General features: G+C 44.9%; 1 long non-coding RNA gene across 2 annotated transcripts; it reads right to left on the reverse strand.

The window, feature by feature from the left end:
- Positions 1-236: 236 nt before the first annotated feature.
- On the reverse strand, positions 237-5,819 carry LOC121822754 (uncharacterized). Of its 2 annotated transcripts, none has more exons than XR_013044745.1 (3): positions 4,877-5,819; positions 3,421-3,961; positions 237-530 (listed from the first exon to the last, which is right to left on the reverse strand). It is a non-coding gene; the product is annotated as an uncharacterized LOC121822754 (long non-coding RNA). The 2 variants fall into 2 exon arrangements; XR_006063967.2 differs by lacking the exon at positions 237-530 and adding an exon at positions 1,882-2,474 and having other exon boundaries at positions 4,877-5,810.
- Positions 5,820-6,269: the final 450 nt, after the last annotated feature.

Here is a 6,269-nt window from a genome sequence, read left to right on the forward strand (position 1 = left end):
TGTCAAACAGACTTCAAAATTCCTTCCTCAGTTTTACTTACTTCACATTTCTGCAGAGATTTTTAAAAGACATTCTAAGCCAGAAGTGGTAGAACACACCTTTAATCCCAGCATGCCTCAGGCAGAGGTGGGTGGCATCTCTGTGAGCGTTGGCCAGCCTTGCCTCCTCCCCGCCTTTTTTTTTTTATAATTGTTTACAGTTACAATTACAGAGTCTGGGGGCTCTGCTTACCTCTCTGTGTTTTGTCCTTGTCCTCTTGCAGGACAAGATGGCTTCTCTGCCTCCCAGGCATCCCTATATCTGATGGGAAAATGCAGCTTGTCTTCCTAGCCCTTCAGAGGGTTTCTTGTCACCATACATCTAGTAAATAGCCCTTGTGATTCATTTGGTAGACTTGGGTCATTTGTCCTTTTCAGATCAACCGAGGCAAACAGGACTGAATGATCATGAGTGATACAGATGCATTCATCAGGACTGTAGTTAGTGTCATCTTCCTTGGGCATCCACGTTCAGGCAAAGTTGGAGCATCCTAGCAAATGATAAGGGGGAGATAACTTCTAGGTAGACCACAAAGAATGTGAATTAAACTAGCAATGTTTTCATCCAGAAAAACAAAGGGAAATAAAATTATTCAGTTTCAGGCATTGATTTTTCTGGTCAGTCTCCAATCTGAATTTGTTTTGTGACCGTTACGCTTTACTTCTAAACATCTCCATCTACATGGTCCATGGGTACTTAGTGTGTCTTAAGCAGAAAGTCTATTATTTCATTTCATAAACACCTTCCTGGCATCCAAATTTAAAGTTCAAACCCACCCTCAGTTTTCACCCTTCTTTTGACCCATGTACAATCGCTCACTAAATTCTTGTTGACTGTTCCACATAAGCACTTTTAAAATAGGTTTTCTTAAAAAATGAAAGTCACAGCGATAGTCTTCAGAACTAGTCATCACAACGATAGTCTTCAGAACTAGTCATCACAGAGATAGTCTTCAGAAATAGTCTTCTTGTTTCTTTCTGTTTTTCATCCCTTATACAGAGCACCATCAGCACCATGTCATCTTTAGCATTTACTGTTTGCTGCAGAAAAAAGGCATCAGCCTTCATGGCACAGTCCATCTCAGGCCTCCTTCTACAGTTTCATGCTAAATCTTTCTACCTCCTGGATTTACTAGTCATGTATAATCACTTAAAACCCCTCCTGTGGCCTGATCTTCCAAATTTCCATGCTTCTGTTCTTGTTCCCATTGCCTCTTCCTTGGAACACATTATTCCTGATCAGACCCCTTCAAATCTCAGTTCATCCTTTTTGATTCTCTTCCCTGAGTCCCTGGTAGACTTGCACCCACCACCGTTCAGACCTATTCCCATCCTATTTTTCCTCTCTGCATCGCTTTCTGTCTTAGGAACTGTCAGTTTCCTCCTTTGCCATCTTTGTTTGGTTCACAACAGCTGTCAATAAGTATAGTGAATCAATCAGTCAGTTGGCACACAGCTTGTGAAGACGAGCAGAGCTGACAGGTCAAAACAAGGATCGTTAATTCAGTCATTCATTCACTTCGGTGATATTTTATTTGTGGTGAAATGTGGTGATATTTTATTTGTATGTTAATAAATAAAGCTTGCCTGGAGATCAGGGGAAAAGGCCAGCCATTTTTAGTAAACAAGAAGTCAGGCAGCACATGCCCTTGATCCCTTACCAGGCAGGATCTCTGTGTGTTCAAGGCCACATTAGGGAACAGAGCCAAGCGTGGTGACACATGCCTTTAATCCCAGTACCAACCACAGAGGACTGGGAGGTCTGTACAGACAGGCAGTGACAGAGCTGTGTAGGAAGAGGAAGTGAAGTAGCTGGGCTAAGAGAGCCAATGAGAGGGCAGAACAGCAAGGCAATAAAGGCATGGGTAGACAGAAAATAACTCACATTTGGAAGCTGCAGAGTTGGTGAGGTAAGGTTGGCTGGTGACTTTCTCTGATCTCTCTAAGGTTTTAACCCAAGTTCTGGCTCCGTGTCTTTTATTTTAATAAGACCATTTAGAAATTTGTCTACAATTCACAACTACATACTTATGTCTCTCCTAACACGTGTGAAACACAGACCAAATTCATCAGGGGTACACACAATGACCTCCCCGTCTTTAAGCTTGCATTCTGCTTGATATGGGAACATAGAAGCAACAATTCAAGGTAATCCTGAAACCAGTTCCACCATCTTAAAACCCTCTTTACAGAGAACTTTTCCATTTTGCCACTTGGCCATTTTGGATATTCCATCTAGAGTTACTTTAGTCTTGATGGAATTGTGGTGTCTTTTCTCTGGTTCCTGTCTATTGTTTACCCAAAGCCCATGGGTATAGTGGTGAGCTATTGCAATAGTTAGGAGAGGTATGACCCTGAAAAACATATTTTGGTTGTACCTGAATAGCAAACAGCAATGGATTTCTCAGCCATCTTCCCCTCATCTGAGGTACTACCTATAAATGTGAAAAGTTATTTCCATTTCTCCTCTTTTTCTCTTCAGACTGATTAAAAAAAAAGAAAGAAAGAAAGAAAGAAAGAAAGAAAGAAAGAAAGAAAGAAAGAAAGAAAGAAAGAAAAAGAAAGAAAACAAAAACAGGACTTGCACTCTCATGACTGACTACCTATGGAATTTCCTTTTAGTTTATTTTTCACCCTCAAATTCAAGATACTCTATTTCACTTCCGCCTTGATTTTTTTCCCCCAGAAATATTTTTATCTCTTTTATCATTACTCCAAACTTAAGTAGGAGGCCTGCTCCCTGGAGACCTGGAGCTTGGGTTGGCAAAGGACACTTTCTGGAGGCTTTTAATGATCATTGCACAAGAACAACCCAACCACTAGACAAATAAAATACCATGGTGGTTCCCCCAGCCGAAGGACAGCATAAAGGCACCCCCTGGAGGCAGAAGGGTAAGCTGCAAAAAGAAGGAACCAGTTCCAGGCAAAGGATCAGGAAAGGGCCGCACATGCAGCTCCATTGGGGAGTGTGCTCTCTGCAGAGAACCCTGAACCCCCATTAGCCCTCCAGGCTGGGTGATTGTCACAACCTTCATGCCCTGAGATGTAAACTACTACAGTTTGGATCTCGAATAACCCACAAAAGCCCATCTTTGGTTTGATCCCAAACCAAAAATTGGGTTCCCAGATGGTTGTGAAATCTCTAAGAAGTGGGGCTACTAAAAGAAGGAAGTCAGGTCACTAGGAGTATGCCCTTGAAGGGGATACTAAGACCTCAGCCTCCTCTCTCTTGAGAAACACAGGCTTCCTCCATTATGTGGCTCTGACATGATGTACCAGACCATCACAGACCTAAACCAAGGACCAAGAGGCCAGGGAGGGAAATCATGGAGAAAACACACACATACACACATGCGCACACACCAGACAAACAAAACACACCTTTAAGTTGGTCGTCTTTAAGTTGATTTTCCTCTCTTTAAGTTGACAGTCTCAGATATTTTGTCACAGTCCTGGAACGCTGCCTAACACACCTACTTTGAAATGGAAATTGACATGCAGGTGATTTGCTACTAGGCAGTCCTCTCATGGCACCACATTTGGAAGGGAAGGAGAAGAATGATGGAGATGCTGACTCTTGGCTCTCTCTCCACAGTGCCTCGGGGGAACCTGCTGGAAGTTCCAAAACTGGGAGAACCATCCAGAGCTTTCCAAACTGGGACAAGGGCCAGGTCTTTCTTTAGACTTTGATGTTTTCATGCACGCAGCCCTGCAGAAAGATTGTCTTCAGTAGACGTGGTCCAGCAGTCCATCCAGCAAGCATGTCAGTCCTCTTCACAGAATATGGGGGCTTTCAGGGCAGCACTGTGTGACTATATCCGTAATTCTCGACTTCTGATGGCTCTCCAGCATGGCCTGTCAATGTTTCCCACAGCAGCATGCTCCTTGCCTCCCACGACTGTGGCTGAGATGTTTCAACACCCTGCCAAGCACGGAACAGCTTCAGTACAAACTTGCTCAATATTGAGCCCATACCAGGGCCCACAACAGAGGCAGCACCCGGCGAAGCCACAAGTGAGTGAGAAGGAACTCGACTTGCAAACTCAAAATAAATAAATCATATTGCAAGTCTTGGAAACCAAAGAAAAATGAAAGCCAAATCCCAAGTCCATTGGGCAGGAAAGAGTCTAGGGGAGATGGGATTTCTCAATTTTCTGGTCAGAAGTAGGGAGACCATGTGTTGGTTATTTTTCTTGTTGTTGTGATAAAATACTTAGCAAAAGTGACTTCAAGAAAGAGGAATCTATTTCAGCTAACAGGTTAAGGGGATAGTTCATCAAGGAGAGAAAACCATGGCAGCAGGAGCTTGGGGCAGTGGTCACCTGACACCCACAGTCAGGAAACAGCGATGATCACTGGTGCTCAGCTAGATTTCTCATTTTTATTGAGTCTGGGGGGTCCAGCCGTGGAACGGTACTGCCCACATTTTGGGCAGGTCTTCCTACTTCATTAACTCCAAAATCTCTCAGAGACATTCCCAAAGGCGTGATTCTCAATCTAGCCAAGTTGGCAATAATAAGTACCTCAGAACCCAAGTGTAACTAGAGCATTTGGGTGGAGAGAAAGGGTTCCACTCCTTTGCTGAGTTTGGAATGGCGGAGGGCTAAACTGGGTCCCAAAATGGCGCCAGTCCCATAAAAATAAAACACAAACTCAGGTGAGGGAAGCATGGAAGGCATGAATATTAGGCTTGGACAGAGGATCCTGACTAAAAAGGAAACAAAAGAACCCTTCCTGGCCACTGAGAGGCAAGTCCTCTGAGTTCAGACCCCATACCTGATGCAGAGAAATAGCTCTGGGGTCAGTCCCTGCCCAGCGGCCCTTGTCTGGCACCTACCTCTCTGGGTTGTGGATGTAGTTCTTGTATTCACCTTCCTGCTTCCGAAGCTACTCTTCCAGGACCATGCACTTGTCCATGAGTTCTTCTTTCTGCAGTTGGAGCTCTCCCAGGGCAGCTGTCTCCCTGCCCACCAGGGGCCGCAAGGCTTGTGAATGGCTGCCTCTCAGAACCTTGAGCGACAACCTCCTTAAGTCTCAACCCTCGGGCTGGAGAGATGGCTCAGCAGTTAAGAGCACTGGCTGTTCTTCCAAAGGTCCTGAGTTCAATTCCCAGCAACCACATGGTGGCTCACAACCATCTATAATGAGATCTGGTTCCCTCTTCTGGCCTGCAGGCATACACGAAAGCAGAACATTATATACACAATAAATAAATAAATATTTTAAAAAATTTAAAAAAAAGTCTCAACCCTCCCACCCATGTGTTCCTGTTTACCACACACACCACACACACACAATCACATATAATCATGTACACATTATATCCACCCCCCATGCTTTCTACTCCAACAGGCCTGGCCTGCACATGCCCCTGTCTCAGAGGGTGAATCTCTAGGCCATGGCACCAGACTACATGGGAGCCTGAGAATCAGGTAAGAGAGCCTGAGGGTAAGAAGAAGGTGAGAGAGTCTGAAAAAAGCAGAATTTTGTGTATCATGAACTCGGCAGGTCACACAGTCTAATCTACCACCCAAGGGTAAGCCCGCAGCCTGGGAAAACCTTTTAGTCCTAGAAACCTCAAGTACAGAAGGGCAAACTCTAAGTGACAGAACCAAGGCATGAAGGTTAGTGGAGACATGAAAAGGTGTGCAAGTTCAGAAGCGTAGGCACAAAGCTTGCCTGACCACTGCGCTCCAAGGAAGGGATCTCTTCTCTGAAGAAAACATGCTGCTGGATTTACCCTCCACCACAGGAAATCTGCAGCCTGCCCAACGTCCTCTAAGAGTCCGTGGACGGAAGGAAAATGAAGCAAGTGCGCATGCGCATGTCACAGTCATCGCCTGCTTCCGTGTCTGCTCTTCAGATGGCATCATCGTCTGTCCCAATCATGAAGGCTGAAAGGCTGAGGCCCTACTTGGCACAAAGATGGGTGGATGAGAACGTTCTGCCCTGCCCATCCAGTCTCCTATTAGCAAAATACCTCTCCGTGTCTCTTTGTCTCGTCTCTCCATCCCCCCTCCTGTCTCCTTACTGAATACTGGCTAGCACACACTCACCCACTCCCTGGTGTTGTAAAGGTCCTCTTCCCTGGGAGAGATAGGACTTCAGATTTTGCAAAATGAGGGTCAAACATAGTGTCTCTCAAGAGAGTCCTGGATCTTACCCGATGGTCTAAGTTAATGCTTTATATTAAGTGAGGAAATCTCAAAAAAGTAATCTGATTGCATCTA

This window comes from Peromyscus maniculatus, chromosome 15, assembly GCF_049852395.1.
Source record: "Peromyscus maniculatus bairdii isolate BWxNUB_F1_BW_parent chromosome 15, HU_Pman_BW_mat_3.1, whole genome shotgun sequence".
NCBI lineage: Eukaryota > Metazoa > Chordata > Mammalia > Rodentia > Cricetidae > Peromyscus > Peromyscus maniculatus.